This window comes from Triticum aestivum, chromosome 3B (genome assembly GCF_018294505.1).
Source record: "Triticum aestivum cultivar Chinese Spring chromosome 3B, IWGSC CS RefSeq v2.1, whole genome shotgun sequence".
Classification (NCBI taxonomy): domain Eukaryota; kingdom Viridiplantae; phylum Streptophyta; class Magnoliopsida; order Poales; family Poaceae; genus Triticum; species Triticum aestivum.
This window is the reverse complement of record NC_057801.1, coordinates 217,374,558-217,396,841: the sequence shown is the minus strand read 5'-3', so window position 1 is coordinate 217,396,841 and position 22,284 is coordinate 217,374,558. Positions and strand designations below refer to the sequence as shown.

The 22,284-nt window shown below is 44.6% G+C and overlaps 1 pseudogene; it reads left to right on the top strand.

The window, feature by feature from the left end:
* Positions 1 to 21,741, top strand: LOC123067463 (pheophorbide a oxygenase, chloroplastic-like; annotated as a pseudogene).
* Positions 21,742 to 22,284: the final 543 nt, after the last annotated feature.

The following is a 22,284-nucleotide window of genomic DNA, read 5'->3' as shown; positions in this document are numbered from 1 at the left end:
ATGGTCGATGGCGCCGTCGACGATGCAGATGGCGATGAAGATGACGCGCTACTTACATCTTCAGGTTCGTGCAAGCGATATCCCTACCTGGCACACCAAAGATGTCGCGGGAAACCACGACCACCTATGGGACAAGGACGGCCCCTTGCTGGTTCGACAGGAGGGAGTCATGTTGCATAAAGAGCAGACCAATGCAAGGCAGCGCGCCAGGGATCACACAGGCAGTTTTACCCAGGTTCGGGCCACCGCGAGGCGTAAAACCCTAATCCTGCTTTGGTGGATTTATGGGAAAAGGTGGTGGTGGTGCATAGTACACTTGCCCGACAGGGGTTGCTTCAGGGCAGCGACGACTACGTGCGTACGGTGGTGTGAATGATCTAAAATTCTAACCCCTTGAATCATTGGCATGGGCCTCCTTTTATAGATCAAGGGGTTAGCACAATGGCAAATAAGTCATTAGACACTGATATTGTCGTGGAATTAACACGTCAGATATCCTTAGTGTGAGGACTTAGTCGTGAGGCCAACGCATCTATGTGGTAGCTTGATAGGGGTTGAGCAGAATCGAGAGACGCAACACAAGACACGGGTTTAGACAGCTTCGGGCCCCGGGAAACATCATCTGGTAAAAACCCTACATGCTGTTTGAGGCTAGATCTCATTATCATCACGAGGGAGTCACCGTAAACCGGCTCTCCTCTAGTTGTGTCTAGCCCTAGAGATTGTTTCTTGCTTGTCTGTCCCTCTTTGGGGAGCCCTACCCATCCTTATATATGTTGAAGGGGCGGTTTACATGACTAGTCCTAGTTGGATTAGGATTACTCTATTACAAGTGGAGTTCTAGTCCTGCTTCCTTTGTAAAAAATATTCATTGTGCTTTCCTCATAAACCGGCCCACCATAGCATGATCCGGCCTTCCATAAACCGCCCGTTGGGCCACCGGGTCTTGTTGCTCCTCTGGCCCGCCTGCCGGATTACCAATGAATCGTAAACCGCCAGGTCCAAGTGGGTTACCAGTGAATCGCCAAACTCTAGCTGGGTCATACATCCGGCGGTTTATACCGCGGGGTATATCCCCGACATTAGCCCCCAGTTTAATTTGGGTTCATCCATGTCAAACTGATCTGCAACATAAACACAAGAAAAAATTTGTCGGGTTGTGCTTCGGTTTAAATATTCTTGTAAACTGGCACTTGATCATCCTTAAATCCTTGTTATTTCTTCCTTCTAAAAAATCCGAGTCAATAGACCAGCTTCATAATCGATTTGCTTGCAGAAGATATTTGTAAATAAAGAATCCATTTGAATTGGCCTTCAATGCTCTGACTTGACAAAAATATTAGTCTCTGAAATATTCAACTGATAGCCAGCCGACTTGAAGATGTAAAACTTGCTGGTTTATGATTACCACCATTGCTGGGTTATAAAAACTGATAATTCCGGGTCATGATTGTTGCCAACGCCGGTTCATGATTGTTGCCAACGCCGGTTCATGATTACTGATGACGTCGGGTTATGATTGTTGCAGACACCGGGTCAACTTGGTTTATTCAAAACTGAGAATTTGAAGATTTTTCTCCCTTATATCCATATTACCTGTAGCCCCCCAAGTCTTGAGCAAAACAAAGTGATGACTTAAGACTTGCTTCAATATAAATACTGCCACTTAAGAAGAAATCCATGTTGTTCATCCCAGTCACTTAGTAAAAACTGAATACTCCATATTATGTAGCCCCCAAGTGCCGGGTTGTCATGCTTGCAGCAACTTGGGACATGTAATTGTCTTATACTCATAAAAACTTCAACCAGTGTAGCCCCCAAGGGTCGGGTCATTATGCAATAATGAGTAGGGACTTTATAAATATGATCATGCTTCATTGAATAATAATGTCATATGATGTAACTCCACCATGGGGCTTAAATCCACGTCCACAAGGTTAAGAGCTTTGTGCTTTACCAACTGAGTAGTGGACCCTTGAATATAATAGATTAAAACTTGTGTACCTTGAATCATTGATAGGAGCAATTGGTAACCCCCAAGGGCCGGCTCATTATAATGTGATGAGTCGGGTCTTCAATAAGATGAGAAAAAAATGACTTTGCATTAGCCCCCAAGTGTCATGGTGCATGCTTGCAGCGACATGAGACTTGCATATTTGATATAATCTCAACTTTGAATAAAGTAACCCCCAAGTACCGGGTCGTAAGCCTGCAGCGACTCGGGACTATTCCCTCCATTGTAGAATAAATCATATTCATTGATAATATGATAGCCATTGCGCTAAAGCGACTTTGAAAACCTTTAATCATAATACTGGTTATTGATAACCATAATAAAAATCCAGCCATGTTGGCTATTAAAGACTTGAATAATGTACCCAATGATTTATAAGCGCATGATTCCAATGGCGCAATCCAAATATATATTGCCGACTTATAGTCCAAAGCCAGGCCGGGTTAACAAACACCGGATTATAAGTGATTATGCACTGACAACTTGTAGTTGAAAGTCGAGCCGGGTTAAAGAACACTGGGTTAATTTGATGACTGATAGTCATGCCGGGTCGAGAGACGCCGGTTCAACATAAAATTTATCAAAAGAAAAAATCTTGACAAAGGCAAATAAAACCGTGTAGTCGAGGCTTTTCAAGGGCTGCTAGGCCCAAATTCGAGGCTTTTCATGGGCTGTCAGGCCGCTGAGTTAAACCATTTTACAAAGCCTTTTAAGATGGGCCTCCAACTAACCAATCGTCGTTTTAACTTTGACAAGTTCAGGGTCTGTATAAGAGTAACTTGTCAAACGTTCGGCGGGTCATGCCAGGATTACCTGGATAGGAGTGGTTTACTAGATGAAGGCAGGTTAACCCAGGGTTTTAGGTGAATACACCAGGCTTCCAAGCCGTGGGTTGATACCCAATTACAAGGGTCCCTTCAAGCTCTTTGTGGCTTTTGCACAAAAGAGCCCCCAAGTAACTTTGTGAGCTGTGCTCAATGGGTGCCTATGTTTGAGTTGTGCTTTTAGCAACAATACTCTCTTTGTCCCCTTGGGTGTGAGCTCCCAAGCTGTATTGTGGCATGATAGCCAGTTTAATGGACAAAACAGGACGTCGCTTTGTAAGCAGAAGCCCCCACATGATAAATAATATGATAAGCCAATAATGCAGGATACCCATGTTTGAACTGCGCATCACGGTAACAGGTCCTCTTCGGCAACCTTTAAATTTTTACAAGAGATAAATTCTTCTTGAACCGGGATTTTTAACCGGATATTGAGAGCTTCAAAGCTTTATGGGAGACATCTTTCCCTTGAACCGGATTTTAAACCGGAATCTTCATTTTCAACTGGAAATTTTCTGACGGCCTTTAAACTCGAACTTGCGAGAAGTTAATTCCTTTTTGAACCGAACATTTTTAAACCGGATTTGAGAGCTTTAGAGCTTTGTGGGAGAACATATTTCTCTTGAACCGGATTGTAAACCGGATATTTGAGAGCTTCAATGAGACTGACTTCCTTTGAACCAGATTTTGAACCGGAATCCTTTCTGATAACCCAGAACTTCTTCACTGAGTTGGGATTTTGTCATATACTTTTTGAGCCGGAAATTCTCTGATGGCCTTTAAATTTTCATCAATATAGCAATAGCCTCCGGGACTGTGTTATCTTTCCCACCATCGTCCTGGCGTTCTTACATTCGCTTAAACTGGCAAGATTTGCTGAGTCATGTCATCATAGCCCCCGAGTCCTTAAGACGACTCGAGGAGTTGGTTTGAGATTCTCCGTGTTTGACCATAGCAGAAGGTGTATATCATTGATGTTTGATAGCACGATATGAATCCACAGAAGGTTGAGGTGACTGTGGCGGGTTATAAATGATCCCGTATGAGCCGTGTCAGCAACTCGGCCAATGGTTCCTTCCAACTGGCTGTTTGAAGCTAACCAAACTGTAGTGGCGGCGACTTGTGCACATGTCCACTAAGCCCTCCAGCGCAGACGGCGGTTTGATGATAATTTGCCTCCATTTTGTTGGAAGAAAACCGGCTACCCAAGCAGTGACTTGCTCATACACAATAAACAGCTCATGCAAACAGGTGCGGCCCGGTGTGTTGATGTAGACCGGGCCGCGAGAGATGGACGACAAAGACGACCGCAACATCAGAGGTGACTCGGATGGCCGCGACATTGTAAACCGTTGCGGATGGGGAAAATCGGCATCGGTGTCGTAAACCGGCTTGGACGGGCGAGTTAATCGCGGGCGCGGTCCCGGCAAGCTGATGTAAACCGGGCCACAGGGACGGCGTCTTGCCCATGTTCATTCACCGGGTGGTATGACACGGACGAAACGCCGGTGCAGAACATTGCTAGCGCGTGCTTCGTTCCCGTAATATAACGCCTCATTTGTAATGAACAATTGACCTGCATAAACAATATTGCATACCAAGGCAAAGATAAACCGATCTTTAAAAAAAGGAATATGTGCTAGTAAAATATTTTTTAGATAGATATCACCTGATGTGTTTAGGCCGGAAGTAACCCGCCATGAAGCTGATGATCACTAGGTGAAACTGAAATCACTCACAGGTGAATCGGCCGCGGGAGCAGACAGATAAATTGGTCATGGTGTTTGTACGCCGGTGCGGACGAGCAAGTTATTCTCCGCGTTGTAAGCCGGAGCGGATGCATGAACCAACGGAGAAGGCGGACGGGTGAGTCATCCGTGGCATTGTAAGGTGATGCAGAAGGGCGAGTTGGCTGGCGCATTGATGTAAATCCGACCGCAGGGGCGATGGTGATTCGTTTGGACGACAGACGAGCCGTTCCATGAATAACTTCCAATACATGCAACAGTAATTTAGCCATTCTCTTCTGTGCCTGTAGTGGCGTACTGTTCCCGGACTGCGATGGTACCCGCGGGTCGATGATGGTGGCATATCGCTCGGTGCGGAGTCTACGGAAGCAGAAGGTGACTCAGCACAGCAGTGGTTTAAAGTACAGCAGCGGCGTTAGCAAGGCCCAGGGCGGCTTACGGTGTAGTAGAGGTGGAGTGGTAGGCCTAGGGACTCGTAATATGCACGTTGATTCCCTTTAGGATTTGAATTGCTCAAGAGAAGTAGTACTCCTTGGATGCGTCTTATTCTAGCATCTATTGCTTCCGATTAATAGTGGCGACGCCAGATCGGAAAGAAAAAGTAACAGCCAAACTGTATATAAAAAATCCACCGCTTCCGCTGATTCCTGATTGACGATTGATGTGATGTTTCTGCCGCTGTCACTGTTTTCTTTGCAGTCTGGGTAGGTACGCCAATATCTTGGGCGATACTGCTTGTACACGAGCTCTTCGGCTGTACGTGTGGTTTCCTGTCAGATCCGACCCGATTTCGGTATCCGGCTCGGATCTCCTACCTCCGAAAAATACACCAAACTTTATTGCTAGTCACCAAATTGGATTGAAGACAACAGAGGCCGGATCAAGAATTAGACGTTCAGCACGCGACTTCGATGAAAAATAAAAAAACTCTCGAGTACGATCTTGAGATCGGAGTTGATGTGGATCTTTTGGCACTATCTCTTCTTCATCCGAAAAATCGCAAACTTCTCGATGCCTGAGAGATCTCCCTTCAAGAACTCAACACCACCGTGCGCAGCCCCACGGTGGGCACCAACTGTCGTGGTATTAACACGTCAGATGTCCTTAGTGTGAGGACTTGGTCGCGTGGCCAACGCATCTATGTGGTAGCTTGAGAGGGGTTGAGCGGAATCGAGAGACGCAACACAAGACACGGGTTTAGACAGCTTCGGGCCCCGGGAAACATCATCCGGTAAAAACCCTACATGTTGTTTGAGGCTAGATCTCATTATCATCACGAGGGAGTCGTCGTAAACCGGCTCTCCTCTAGTTGTGTCTAGCCCTAGAGATTGTTTCTTGCTTGTCTGTCCCTCTTTGGGGAGCCCTGCCCCTCCTTATATATGTTGAAGGGGCGGTTTACATGACTAGTCCTAGTTGGATTAGGATTACTCTATTACGAGTGGAGTTCTAGTCTTGCTTCCTTTGTAAAAAAATATTCCTTGTGCTTTCCTCATAAACCGGCCCACCATAGCGTGATCCGGCCTTCCATAAACTGCCCGTTGGGCCACCGGGTCTTGTTTCTCCTTTGGCCCTCCTGTCGGATTACCAATGAATCATAAACCACAAGGTCCAAGTGGGTAGCCAGTGAATCGCCAAACTCTAGCCGGGTCATACATCCGGCGGTTTATACCGCGGGGTATATCCCCGACAGATATGATAGCAAACAGTGCTATCATACCTAACTCTGTAGGCTGATAGCATGCATTTAATGCGCCGCTTAGTGTCACGTCGTTGGTCGCCCGGCAAGGCTTGCCGGGCTAATTTTCCAGCTCCACGCCTGCTCGCTTGACACATCACTGGACGGGTGTCATTTGTGGGTTCACTTGGTAGGAAGCGGCCACCATGTGGCGAATAGTCGGTGGGGTGTTCTGGCCTCCGTCAGCCCCAGTAGGCCCTGCCGGGGCACATGGGTCCTCTTCTTCTAGGGGGGGGGGCTCGCCCCTTGCCGGGCTCGCCTGCCCGGCAAAGGAGGCGTCTCTCTTGATAACATATGGTCCTTCTGCCTCAGTCTTGGTTCCTTCTGATATGTTAGCTGGTTCTTCGAGTCTCTTGATCTCCTGATTTGGTGCTCCAATCTTGATCTTGTGCCTGTGCACAGTCTGGTCAACATGCCCCGGGTCTGTTGCACCGACAGCTGTTGACTTGAGTTTTCCTTGGTCTGCAGACTAGTCATGTCACCAGCGTCTACAATACTCTAAAGCTTCTCGATCATTCCTTCTGTAATGTAGCGCAAACAATGGCTACTTCTTTCTGCAAAGTGGTAAGACCAACTGGACCCACTAATGCAGCAGTTTGCCTTAAACACAGTGGCTCCTTTTGTGCAGCTTAACTAAAATCAAAGTCAAAATAAAACCGAGCAGAAGTTTTGATATCCCTGTATGCAACAATAGGTATAAGGGAAACAATTACTGAGAAATAACGGTTGATGACGTATACTCCCAGAAGAAAAACATCTATTGATCTACCTTATCTTAATGGGAAACAAAGCAAGAGAGTAGCAATTCTCAATCAGTGTGATTCATTCATATTAACAGAGACATTATCTTAACAATGCCTTGGTTAAACATGTAGAAAGAACTACAAAGCAGGATAGTACCATTTGTAAAACACTGTAACTGACATATCATAACAGAGACATTATCTCAATAATACATTTCTTAAACATGTACTCCGGTCGATCCCTAACAGAAATGGTACTCCCGTCGATCCCTAACAAGTGTTGCAGTTTTGAACTAAGATTCGGTAGTTAATTCCGAGAGTAGCGTTGTTTAATTTTACCAACGGCATTAGATTAACAAAAAGCATAAACAATTCTAGGGGAGAGTGGGCGCAACAACACCATGTGCTTCCATCTACTTATAAAGGGGGTGATGCAGAGTTTTGTTGTAACAAAGAAACAAGCATCATGTCTGGGTTGGAACAATTTTTGCTCACTTAATGGTAAAAGACAGTAGTTCAATAGCTTCAATTCAACATTTATCCAAAACAGTACCAATACAAGTAGCACAACATATCAAAGCACACTTCAACATCATGTGGATGAAAGTCGGTACTGACCTTTCTTGATCAAGATTTCAAACAACTCGCGAGGAGGCCATGAAAGAAATCTCAACACATATATGGAAATCCAATCTCCTTTTGTGCAGTTCCACCAAAATTAAGCAAAGTCTCCGGTGTGACATTCAAGTTGAACTATGCAAAACACTCTTAAAACAAAAGTGTTTCTCATAGCGAAGCAAAATGTCCCAATAGCAACAAGTTGAATTGATATCCCTGTTTTAACAGAGGCAAAAATGGAATCAATTACTGGCCAATAAAGGAGGATGAAACATGCGGCCACAAAAAGAAGCATCTACCTTATCTTGATGGAAAACAAAGTATAGGACAGTAGCATTTCTAAAACGGTTGCATTGATTCATATTAAAAGAGAAATTCTCTTAAAATAACATTCGTTAAAAACATAATTTAATTTTAACAGTGGCATTGCTTCAATTTTCCAGTGGCATTCTTAGATTTACAACAACAAAATAGTTGTATGGAACATGGGACATGCCAGCACCATGTGCCTCCATAGGTATAAATGGGTGATGCAGAGTATGATGCCAAGTAGCATATTTGTGTTGGTCACATATTTGTTCTCTTTGAACATTTTTCCTATGTGATGGCAGCAAATCTAGTCCTGCACAAACTCCCAGACCCCCCGGTTTCTTTCCTTTTTCAACAAAGAGATCACTTCCTTGCAGATGTGGGTACTGGGTTACCCCCTTTTTTTCCCTTTTCGACCAACAAAGCGGCTGGATAGCCAGTCTATACCACTTTCCCTCCCTCCTTTCCTCATTGAACCACGTCCTAGATTCATGCTCCACCCCACCCCACCCTTCTTTCCTCTTTGAACCAACACCTAGATTCGACTACAGAATCGAAAAAGATCCGCATGCAGCCAGAGGAATGAGGTTTCAAAGAAAGTTATACCTTAGGGTCATCGGGATGTGGCTAGGCGTGCGGTGGGAGGCCAGATCTTCCCACACTACACACGGCAACGAGGAAGAAGGGGTCGGTGGCCCTCCCACACAGGCGCTGGGTGAAAGAGAATAGTGCAGCCGGCAGTGGATTGCCTCCCTTGCCGAAGGCGATAGAGTGAACGCTACACCTCCTCCCCTTCCTAGTGTGACGGGATCCGAACGGCTCCTTCACCAGCTGTGAGGGGGGGAGAGACAGAGGCCAACGCAATCTTGTTTAGATCTAGTGAAGAGGGTCAGCTTAGGATCAAAAGTATGTCTAGAGGGGGGGTTAGACTACTTGACAAAATAAAAGCTTAACCTTTTCCCAATTTTAATTCTTGGCAGATTTTAGCAACTTAGTACTAGTCAAGCAATCACAATACAATTCAAGCAAGCATGCACAGTATATGAGTAGTGGAAAGTAAAGCATGCAACTTGCAAGAAAGTAAATGCGAGGAGTTTGGAGGGAGCAAACGCAATGTTGACACGGAGATTTTTGGCGTGGTTCCGATAGGTGGTGCTATCGTACATCCACATGTATGGAGACTTCAACCCACAAAGGGTAGCGGCTGCACGAGTCCACGGAGGGCTCCACCACGAAGGGTCCACAAAGAATCAACCTTGTCTATCCCACCATGGCCATCACCCATGAAGGACTTGCCTCACTTGGGTAGATCTTCACGAAGTAGGCGATCTCCTTGGCATTACAAACTCCTTGGTTCAACTCCGCTATCTTAACGGAGGCTCCCAAGTGACACCTAACCAATCTAGGAGACACCACTCTCCAAAAGGTAATAGATGGTGTGTTGATGATGAACTCCTTGCCCTTGTGCTTCAAATGATTATCTCCCCAACACTCAACTCTCTCTCACAGATTTGGCTATGGTGGAAAGATGATTTGAGTGGAAAGCAACTTGGGGAAGGCTAGAGATCAAGATTCTTGTGGTTGGAATGGAATGTCTTGGTCTCAACACATGTGTAGGTGGTTCTCTCTTAGAAAATGAATGGTGGAAGTGTAGGCACGTTCTGATGGCTCTCCTCACGAATGAAGAATGGGTGGAGGGGTAAATATAGCCTCCACACAAAATCTAACCGTTACACATAGATTCCCAAACTCGGTGAGATCGAATGGTAAAACTCGGTCAGACCGATTCAGGTCAAAATATGAATGTTAGGCTTTTCGGTGGGATCGATGCAATCAACTCGGTGAGACCGATACGCTAGGGTTAGGGCATAACGCAATCTTGGTGTGACCGATCACATGAACTCGGTTGGACTGATTTCAGTAATAGGCACATAGAGGGTTGGTCAGGCAAACCCGGTTGCACCAATTCGCTCATGTCGGTGAGACCGAAATGTTATGAAAAGGAAACAGTGAATTTTCATTACAAACTCGGTGGGACCAATTCGCTCATTTCAGTGGGACCAAAACGTTATGAAAAGGAAACAGTGAATTTGCAATCCCATCTCGGTGAGACCGACATCACTATCGGGGAAACCGAAGTGACTAGGGTTTGTGGCAGTGGCTATGTAAAATGAACTCAGTGCCGCCGAATAGATCAAATCGGTGGGGCCGAGTTTGACTTTCAGGTTTAGGACATATGTGGATATGAGAAAGTGGTTGAGGGTTTTGGAGCATATCACTAAGCATTTTGAGCAAGTAGGCCATTAAGCAACACCTCATCCCCTTTTAATAGTATTGGATTTCCTATGGACTCGATGTGATCTTGGATCACTTAAATAAAAGCATAGAGTCTTGAGCTTGTTGCCAATATGTGTCTTTAGAATTTTGAGGGGTCCACATCTCTAGTCCATGCCATGCCAATCATTGAACTTTCTGAAATGATCATCTTGAAAGAGCATTAGTTCAATGAGCTATATGGTGTTAAGAATTACCAAAACCACCTAGGGATTAGTTGCACTTTCAATCTCCCCCTTTTTGGTAATTGATGACAACATATAGATCAAAGCTTCGACAAATGATAATAAGAATGAAAAAAACATCGTCGCTTTGAGAAGTATTTGATAAGCAAGAACTCCCCCTAAATTTGTGCATTATTTAAAATTTGCTTTTGAATGCAAATGCACAACCAATTAGGATCATGGGTTACTCTTCCATGTCACATACATCTTGGTGGAGCGCTCAAAATGATAGAAAATAAGAACAAGCACTCATCACCAAGGCAAAGTGAATGATCATACATAAAGAATAGATAATGTCATCATCCAAGCACAAGCATTTAGCATGATATGATCAAACACATGACCTACAAAGTATCTCACACACATAAGCATAGGGTATCTCAACCAAGCAAGCAAAGCAAATAAGTAGCAAAAGAAGCAAAGCTCTCTCTCTCTGAAGCCTATGATCTATACACTTTCTTCCCCTTTGGCAACAAATTACCAAAAAGCTTGAAAATGCATAGTGATATGCGGATCTCTAGGCTTGATCTTCATGAGGAGGTGTTGAGAGGACTCCAAGGATGAAAGCATCAGTAGAAGTTGATGGAGCTGGTGGTGTTGCCACTGGAGGGGCAACTAGAGTTGTGGTTGCAGGTGTTGATGCTATAGTTCTAGTGTCTGGCACTGGCACTACTGCAGACCTCTATGCCCTAGGCACTCTCTGGAAGACTTCTGTAGTTGCTTTTGCCTTCCTCTCTTTTACTTCTTCCTGGAGCTGCTCAACTGCTGTCTGAATTTCATTCACCTTAAAGTCAAGATCATAGAATTTGGTTTCAATGATCCTCTCCAAGCTCTCCTAGTTCTGAGTCAGGGTGGCCAGTCCTTTGTCAACTCTCAAGGTTGCTTGAATAAGATATCCAAGCTGGTCTTGCTTTCACTTGAGGAACACTTGTGAAGCTTCTTCGGCACTTGGTATCTTTGCTACCTTCTCAGCTTTTGCCTTTTGTCTCTTCTCTTGATCCTATAGAGATGTTGAATCTTCAGCAGTCATGACAACAGTTTTGTCCTCAAAATCAGGCTTCAAGGGAAGGTGCTCTTTGTCCAACAAGTATACTCCTTTGGACATTTTGGAGTTTATCAACATTTGTATGTGTGGATCATACCCGCATGACCTCTTCTGGTCAGCAGCTGTTCTCTTGATTGTCTCGACAATCAAACTCATGACCTTGAATCTCTGGGACAAATCAAAAAGCTGGTGCAGATTAATGGAATGGCCTCTAATCATCCTGTGATCTCCTGATTTGGGCAACAAAGTGTGCCTCAAGATAGTGTTCATTGTGCCCAATCCAGACATCAAGAAATACACTGAGCCTAGCTTGTGAGTCTCCAAAGTTTTGTCAAGTATCTCCTTGTACATATTTGCCATGGAGTTGTGATCCTTCTTCTTCTTAGCATAGACATCAATGTCTTTCTCAGCTTCTTTGGGGGCTTTTATGAGCTTGGCCCACTCATCAACAGTAGATTGGTACCTTGTACCTTCAGTCATCCACACAATCTTTCCATCAGGATAGAAATGAGCTATAGAGTAAAACTGCATAATGAGCTCATCATTCCATTTGGTCAACTTTTGACCCACAAACTTGTCAACACCATTGAGCTTGAAGCTTTCATGCACTCCTGGGAAATGATCTTCATTCTCATCAATATACTCCCAATCAACCCACTTCATATCACAGACAATGGGCTTCTTGTCAAGCAACAGTGTCTCATAGAAATCCTGATGTTCTTTGGTGTGAAATCTATAGTCCACAGCAGTCCTTCTCCTCATGGCATATGGATCAGCTTGTCTCCATAGTCTGATACCTGCATCCTTTCTCTCTTTCATATTCTCAGCCACTACATGATTCTCATCATGGTCTGGAATCTTTGGCTTGAGTTTCCTGAGCACTTGGGCTCCATCATCTTCTTATTCAACCTCAGGCACTAGGGCCTTGTTCTTCTCTACAGCAGATATGTTCATGGTGCTTCTCTTAGGTGTAGTCTTGGAGGCTTGAGCTGGAGCTTTGGGGGCTGTCTTGGGCTTTGAAGGAGCAGCACCAGACTTGATGGCATCCCCCATCAGCTTTTGTGACTTGGGAGGAGGTGCAACATCCTCTTATTCCTCCTCACTTGCAGAATATCTCCTCATAGATGGATTTCCAAGCACTCTTGCAACTGTTTTCCTGACTCTTTCTTTTCTCTTCTTGCCATCTCCATCTTCTCTGGCTTCTAGAGTGAATTCCATTGTCTCTTGAGTTGATGCCCTAGCCTTTGACACAGGCACTCTCCTGGTAGGTGCTTTCTTGTGCTGACCTGGCTTGGTAGAAGCAGCAGCAGCATACCCTTTCTTGAGCACCTTCTTCTTTGAGCTGGCTTCTTCAATCTCAAAGTCCTCATCCTCAGAGTTTGAAGTTTTCTTCTTGCTCTGCCTAGTTTGTGCCTTAGGCAGGTTGCTTGGTGTGCTCATGCTACCCTCATCATAGCTCCTAGAGGGACAAGTACCCTCACTCAAGTCCATCTGCTCCTCTGACTTGTTCTGGCTGTCACTCTGATCAGACATACTACACTTCAAATTGAGAGCTGGCCCTGTAAATAGTTGTAGATGAGATAGAGTAGATGAGCATCACAAAGTGCAGAGCTTTTGCAAAAAGAATGAGTCAAAAACTTGGTTTTAGTTTTTCACAGGAAGCATTTCGGAGCTACCGATTTGTAAAACTCGGTGACACCGAAGCAACTTTGGAGTCTAAAATAGTGGAATCGGTCAGACCAAGACACTGTTCAGTGGCTCCGAGTTTGCTAGGGTTTCACAAAGTCATGATCTCGGTCACACCGATTTGCAATTTTTGGTCAGACCAAAAATCACATGTGCAATGGCCTAAGCCAAATCGGTGAGACCGATTTCTACAATTCGGTCAGTCTGAGATGAGTCCGGCGGAAACCTAACCCTCAATTCTCAAATCAAATCTACTCTAAAGGATGTTTTCTGTGGATAGATGAATCTCATACTTGGAAAGAAACATGGCATTGTCTTTGTGCTAAGAATCAGAGTTAAAAGAATGCACAAAGTGTCGAACTCATACCCTAACTTGGCGCTAAGCTCGCTACGGTGACAACGGGGGTGAAGATTTCTGTTGACGGTGGCGGAGACTAGCGGCGGGAGGTCGCTGGCGACCAGAGGACGATCCGGGGACCTGAGGTAGCAGAGCAGGACACGCGCAAGCGAACAGGTTTTGGAGGAATTTCCAAAATTTGACTTGTTGGTATATATATCCTGGCACTGTCGGTGTGACCGAGTGGAACAACTCTGTGGCACCGAGATGTAGAATCACAAGCGGTTGCTGCAACTCGGTGAGACCGAAGAGTTCTAATCAGTTGCACCGAGATTGAAAACTAGATCAACCCAGTGAACTCGGTGTGACCGAAATGGATGAATCGGTTAGACCGAAATGCACAGAGAGGTTTTGGAAGTTTAAGTCTATGACAAATCGGTAACTCCGAGTGCTCCTCACCCAGAGGGTTCGAATTTGACTTCTTCAAACTTTGTGATGTAGCATGAATAGAGCTTGAGACGAGAAAAGCATAGATAGCTAAAGGAAGTTCTTAGGCATTCTTGTCCATCCATTTGGCAAAAGAAGAAAAGCCAAACAATCAAACCAACAAATGGATGTCCTCGAATGAGAAAAATATGCAATCAACATGCTCACACAATAAAATGGCAAATGAAATATGTGGCAAAGCATGCACATTCACTCTAGCATCTATCAAGCAATTGGCGATGACTAGGTCATCTATATATAAGTATATTGACTTAGGAGTCAAATCAGAACATTTGATCATAGGTCATACTCATCGTTTAAGCACAAGTGGGGTTACCACTTTTACATAAAACATTGTTGTGTTCACACCATTAGAGTTGATTTAGCTCAATTCTTAGAGTAAAGCTCCCCCTAGATGTGATATCCCCTCTAAGAGGGATGAACTAACCTTGGGTTTTGTTGATGATGACTTCACGCAAATGTTGAAGATGTGGATGCTCATAGTTGATGTAGATCATTTGAAGCAATCATTGGAGTGAGTTGCACTTTCAATACCTACATGGGTTAGTCCCACAAGGAACAAACAAGGATATCCATAGCATAGAGTGAAGCACACACATTATGATGTCCACGAAAGCATTAGGTTACCTTGCCCCTTGACTTACGAACAAGAGGGTTTGTTTGACTCCTTGAACTAGTGCAAGATGTGGAAGTTGTTTGCATTTGTCCTTGCCAAAATGAATATGAGTGAAGAATGTTGGCGGAGTCACCCTCAAGAACTTTCTAGTTCTTCTTCTTCTGGATCCACATCATCTTGATGGGAATCCTTGGGGTTGTAGATGTACTTGATGAAGTAGAACTTGATGTAGTCTTGGGAACCCACTTGACCAAGGCCTTTGGAGCATCTTCAAATGCATCAATCTCCTCTTGAAGCTTGTCCTTGCCTTTTAGCTTGTGGTCTTGTGGTGGAAGATCATCTTGAGCTTGTGTTCCCTTGAAGGAAGTAGGATCATACTTATCTTGTTGAGGAACAAACTTCGTCTTGGGGTATTGATCTTCTTCCCACTCAACTCCATTGGCATTGAACTTTCGTTCAAAACCAACACCTTGATTTTTCCGGTGCCTTCCTTGCTTGCGTACAATTTCCTCAAATTTCTTACTTCTAGCAAGGCTCTTGTAAACACCTTTCTCTATAATTCCCTTCAATAAGCTATTTTCTTGCTCAAATGTAACTTGGCTAAGAGAATCATTAGTGGAATCAAGAGAACTACTAGAAGCAACAATATTGGATTTAGCATGATTATTGTTACTACAAGAAAAAGAATCTTTCTTGTTCTTGTTGCTAGATTTTACTTGTGGCATGTAAGTAAACAAGAGTAAATGATTGGCAATGTAAGAAGAACTTTTCTTCCGAAGAGCATCATTGATGGCCTTTAAGAACCCATGTTCTTGCTCAAGATTGAGCTTCTCGAAGTGTAGCTTCTCATGAGTTTTAAAAGTTCGGTGATCTTCTAAAGTAGTTTCATGAGCTAACTTAAGAGTATTTAGTTCTTTAGTTAGACGCTCAATCTCGTTCTTATCATTGTCATTCGTTTCATCTTGATTAGCATGATTAATACCATTTTCACTACAAGAAATATGTCAACTAGTGACCTTCTGTCAGTGACCCTGGAAGAATTGGTCATAGATCTATGACCATTTTAGACCAATTGGTCAAAAGCTATTCGGGGGGCTCCAAACCCTAAACTATAACGACCATTTTGGTCAGAAAGGTCGTAATTTCCTTACACGAAATGGTCATAAAGCAGATAGCACTGGTCCGCTGCCTTATTTCTAGCTGATCATGACCAATATAGATGGTCATAACCTTGTAAATTGTGGTGGGTTGCTATGACTAGGCACCACCTCATCAGTTTTGCCTATGTGTCATGTCCATGTGGCAGTTTTTGCCCTAGGTTGTGAAGCAACCTATATTTCTGTCATTCACAAAATTCCCAAAAAAATATCATAAATTCTTTGGGTCATATCTTCATCAAATATGTAAAAAAACTTTCCTTGACTAGTTCAAAAATAATTCAAAAATATTCATTTTCCTATTTTGTTCAAAAAAAACACTTTGTGAAGGAAGTACCACTTTGGCATGTCCAAATGGTATCCGTTTTCTACAGTGCTTTCCTATGCCCAAATAACCATCCTCCACCAAATGCCAGCTCAATCCATTCATTATTTTGAGCCTAGCTTCAACATTCATATTTATGTCCAGTGTGGTACTTTGCAAAGCAAGTACCACCTAGGCTCCTCGTTTTGAGCTAAAAATTTGTGAAGACGGTCTTCTTAGTAACTGATCATCCTCAGCCAAAACTCACGCCAATTAGCCATGTGAATTTCCTGTACCACTAATCAAACACTTGGCTGCTTATTCATGTTTGAGCATTGATCGGTCTCCTTGTGAGAATCTTATGTTGTGATTTTGTTCCTAGCACCTACCTGGGGAGTGCCCAACCCACTAGACATGCCTAGGCCGCCCAGAACACATGGCAACACCACGGTCACGCCAAACTTTTGCCCGGAACTCATTCGGGCACTCGGAAAATGGAAATGAAACTTTCGTCCAAGAAAATGAAAACTTCATTAGGCAACATTGTTTGTCATTCCAATATGCACCCTTGTGCATAATACGAGATCATTTTTTTAAATTTTCATGTGAAAAAGTAGAAGAAAAACAAAAACAAAAACACAATTGTATGTGCTCTATTCTCATTGGTGGAATTCGTTGTCACACGGATCGATGACATGGCGCCCATCCATCCATCCATCTCCTCATCCCACATCCATCCATCCATCCATCTACAAAAAAGAAAAAAGAAAATGAAAAAGAAAACCCCACCCGCAGCCACCTACCCAAACCCCACCCACAGCCACCTACCCAAGCCCTAACTCCCATCGCACTCCTCCTCCCCCCATCTCCTCTCCGCTGCCATTGATCCCCGTCTCCAAGCAACGCTCTCCCTCCCTCAGATCTCGATACGCCGTCGTCTACCTCAGCGCGCACCCCGTCCTCCTCGCCCGCCTCCGCGCGGCCTCCACCTCAAGCCCCACCCTCACCTTCCACTCCCCCACGCTGTAGGTCGCCCTCCGCGGTCGACTTCGACTCTGCCCCAACCTCATCTCCGGACTGAGCCACCGGCGGGCAATGGCGACGCGTTCAGGGAGGAGCTGTTGACCCACGGGCGGCGCCGGGGCCATGCACTGCAGATGTCCAACATCAAGGATGACTCTGGCCACCTACCCTGGGACTGCTCCGCGTGGGTGTTGATATGTCTCCAACGTATCTATAATTTATGAAGCATTCAAGCTATATTATTATCTGTTTTGGATGTTTATGGGCTTTATTATACACTTTTATATTATTTTTGGGACTAAACTATTAACCGGAGGCCTAGCCCATATTGTTGTTTTCTCGCCTATTTCTGTGTTTCGAAGAAAAGGAATATCAAACGGAGTCCAAATGGAATGAAACCTTCAGGAAACTTATTTTTGGAACAGAAGCAATCCAGGGAACTTGGAGTGCAAGCCAGGGAAGCTTCGAGGAGGCCACGAGATAGGGGGCGCGCCCTCCACTCTCGTGGGCCCCTCGTGGCTCCCCCGACCGACTTCTTTCGCCTATATATTCCCATATACCCTAAAACCATCGAAGCGAACAATAGATCGGGAGTTCCGCCGTCGCAAGCCTCTGTAGCCACCAAAAACCTCTCGAGAGCCCGTTTCGGCACCCTGCCGGAGGGGGGGCTCCCTCACCGGTGGCCATCTTCATCATCCCGGCGCTCTCCATGACGAGGAGGGAGTAGTTCACCCTCGAAGCTGAGGGTATGTACCAGTAGCTATGTGTTTGATCTCTCTCTCTCTCGTGTTCTCTGTATGGCACGATCTTGATGTATCGCGAGCTTTGTTGTTATAGTTGTATCTTATGATGTTTCTCCCCCTCTACTCTCTTGTGATGAATTGAGTTTTCCCTTTGAAGTTATCTTATCGGATTGAGTCTTTAAGGATTTGAGAACACTTGATGTATGTCTTGCCATGCTTATCTGTGGTGACAATGGGATATCACGTGATCCACTTGATGTATGTTTTGGTGATCAACTTGCGGGCTCCGCCCATGAACCTATGCATAGGGGTTGGCACACGTTTTTGTCTTGACTCTCTAGTAGAAACTTTGGGGCACTCTTTGAAGTACTTTGTGTTGGTTGAATAGATGAATCTGAGATTGTGTGATGCATATCGTATAATAATGTCCACGGATACTTGAGGTGACAATGGAGTATCTAGGTGAATTAGGGTTTTGGTTGATTTGTGTCTTAAGGTGTTATTCTAGTATGAAATGTATGATAGACTGAACGGAAAGAATAGCTTCATGTTATTTTACTACGGACTCTTGAATAGATAGAACAAAAAGGATAACTTTGAGGTGGTTCATACCCTACCATAATCTCTTCGTTTGTTCTCCGCTATTAGTAGCTTTGGAGTGACTCTTTGTTGCATGTTGAGAGATAGTTATATGATCCAATTATGTTATTATTGTTGACAGAACTTGCACTAGTGAAAGTATGAACCTTAGGCCTCGTTTCCTAGCATTGCAATACCATTTACGCTCACTTTTATCATTAGTTACCTTGCTGTTTTTATATTTTCAGATTACAAAAACCTATATCTACAATCCATATTGCACTTGTATCACCATCTCTTTGCCGAACTAGTGCACCTATACAATTTACCATTGTATTGGGTGTGTTGGGGACACAAGAGACTCTTTGTTATTTGGTTGCAGGGTTGTTTGAGAGAGACCATCTTTATCCTATGCCTCCCACGGATTGATAAACCTTAGGTCATCCACTTGAGGAAATTTGCTACTGTCCTACAAACCTCTGCACCTGGAGGCCCAACAACGTCTACAAGAAGAAGGTTGTGTAGTACACATCAGGTGTGCACTTACGCGCTCTTCCTCGAGGAGCGGCTCAAGTGCTTTGCGGTGTTGCGGTACGACGTGGAGGCGGAGCGCCTCAGAGCCCCGACGCCGGCAGCGGAGGGGTAGACGCCTCACACCAAGGCGGAGAGCAGGACGATGGTACCCGGTCTCGCTCGTGGAGGACCTGGACCTGCGCGTGCCCACCCCGTTCCAGCTCCTCAACTGCGCCCTCGTCATCTGGAACGACCCCAACTCCGGCGAGTGGGTCGCACTCGACGACCACTGCCCGCACCGCCTCACCCCGCTCTCGGTACCTCTCATCCCATCTCCTCTCCCTCGCCTCTGTTTGTTTCAAGAGCCAATTCCTATAGTACTGACGAGTGGGTGTTGCGTGCGTCCGCACGCGAAGGAGGGGCGGATCGACGAGACGGGCGGCTTGCAGTGCTCCTACCACGGCTGGTCCTTTGACGGCTCTGGCGCCTGCACCAGGATCCCGCAGGCCGCGCCCGATGGCCCCGAGGCCTGGGCGCTCCACTCACCCAGGGCCTGCGCCACCAAGTTCCCCATGCTCCTCTCCCAGGGGTTGTTCTTCATCTGGCCTGACGAGAAGGGCTGGGACAAGGCCAAGGCCATGAAGCCTCCAATGTATGTGCGTCAACTCTGCAGCTATGCTGCGGGACTTCTTCACTAGAAAATTCAGTAAATAGGAAACATCATCGTTTTATTTCGCTTGGTTTCAGGCTGCCGAAGGAGTTCGATGACTCGGCCTTCTCCACCGCGACGATCTAGAGGGACCTCTTCTATGGGTATGACACATTGATGGAGAACGTCTCTGATCCTTCACATATAGAATTTGCTCACCACAAGGTAAATGTTGTGCAAAGATTTGAGAATGAGTTTACTTGTTTGCTATACAAGGTTTCCTCTGATAGAAAAGGATGATTACTGTCATTTCTATCCATTGTACAAAGATCTTGCTTGCCAAGAGACATTTCTATCCATTGTACGATAAGTTATCCAAGGGATACACATCAATAAAATGCTGAATTCATGCTAGGAACATTGCTATAGCACATAATCAAATTTTCAGCTTGCTTGACCTGCTTTGTATTATTGTTTTGAGTGATGGAACAAGGAACATATGCTTAGAGAGCATTGCAAGGCACCAGCATCTGATGTTGCTTTGTTATTTAGCAATGTTTTATTACTAGAATTGTAATTGATTACCCAGGGGTCAAGTTATGTTCCCTTTGCGGCTAGTAGCGTCACCCCCTCTGAACGTCGTGTGACTGTTAGTTATGCATCTGAGTGTTGGGTGTGTAGGATAATAGGATTGTCAATTCCCCTATTTCCTGTTGTCAGTAGTTAATCTCGGGGAAGAATTTTTTATGGAAACATGGAGGATGATGCTTTTGCTGTGCAATTGTTTATCACCCCTCGTAACATGTATATTTAGCGGTTACTACTAAAAGTTTTGCATTTGAGTGTTGGGTAGGTAGGATCTTAGGATCATCAACTCTTGTACATTGTTTTAACTGGTTCTGCATCTGTACATACATGTGTACACGTAAATCCAAGTGTACGTGCTGTCTTTTGAAGGCTTATTTAAGGTTGTGGTTGTTTGTCCTAAAATATATCAGTCTATTTTTTTATATCCTCGTCCACTAAGCTATCTGTGCTATGTCCTATTGAATAAGATTTCATATTCAGTGCCTTTGTAAATGTTGTCTTTAGCCTGAAGCTTTCTATTCTTCATAAATTTTGCCATGTTTCTCATTGATTATGCTCCTCCTCGCAGTTGCGTGTAAACCAGCAGCCGCCCTAGACCCTCTCTCCACAGTCCACACTGTGGCCTATGGCGTCCGCTGGTGGATCCCTCGTTGTGGCGTTCATCATGGGCTTCCTCATGGGCACCAACCCACGATGGCACGTCTATGTCGTCGCCATGCCACAGAAGCTGTAGGTCGTTGAGGTCTCCACCGTTCACCTCTTAAAGGACAACCTTCCAACCTTGTTGTGAGATACGACCGACTCCCCCTTCTATTCCTAGCCTTGTGAATCAGGTTATGCAAACCTGTTGCATTTAGCACCATAAAAGCTTGTTACTACATCAGTTGCTTGCTCCAAGTGTCTTGTTCTGGGTTCTTTGATTTTATCCTGGTGTGCACAATGCTGATATTTTTGGATAAGCTGAAACTAGTTTCTCCACCATATGCTATCTAGTTGTTGGGTGCTAATTATAGTTACTTTATATGAAGAAACACATACCTTTCAGCCATCTAATATGAAATTCTAATATGCCTGCTTTTTTAGTTGTATATGCCATTCGTGCATGAATTCATTTTCTTATGTACCAACTCCCTAATCAACGTTTTGTGTTTTCAGTTCGCTATCTTAGGAGAACCTGGTGTGCTATATGGGGAAGCAAAGCAGCAGCCCAGAACCCGATCTGTGATACCAGATGAAGGCACCACAACACACCATGATGCTCCCTTGGAAGGTCAGCTCCTGGACCGCAACTTCCTCTCAATTTGTGCTCTACTTGATATCAGTTCCTTGTATTGCTGCTGCATTGACGCAAGTTGCAATGTGTAGGGCTTCCGAGTCTGCACCCTGCCGTCTGGACGGAGAAAGGAGGGGGCATCGTCCATACCGCGGAGTTGGTTGAGCCTTGAGTGCAACCTAGAGAAGCAGTGCATCATCTGGGGTCATCTCTTGCTTGTGCCGTGGTAAGAACAGAGCGCCACTCTTTGTCGTGCATGTATCGAAATGGCAGAAATGTCGAATACATGTTCACTCTCAGCTGGGGTACTTTTGAGGGAAGATACTTGGTTGTACTTAGTTATGTGATTTATTCATGTTCGTGCTATTTGTTAAGCGATTATCTTTATGTCATTGCTACCCCGTTGTGTATCTCTCTTTTCTTGTGTGTTGCGTCATTGTAGATATGCTTGATGGAGTGAATGCTTTCAGTTCTAGTTGTTACAAACCTTTACTATGTACCATGCTTAGTGTTTACTGTACTGAGGCATTGGCCATCGGAATTTGGGCGTGTATGTATAATATTAGTTCTCAATGTGTCCAATGCAAACATTACTATCAGTTGTTAAATTGATTCTAAAATTTCTCATTAACTTCATTTCATACTGTGATTTTTGGATTTGGTACCAATTTGTTGTTGGCCTGCATGTGCTCTGTACCTTGCTGCGGTTTTAAGT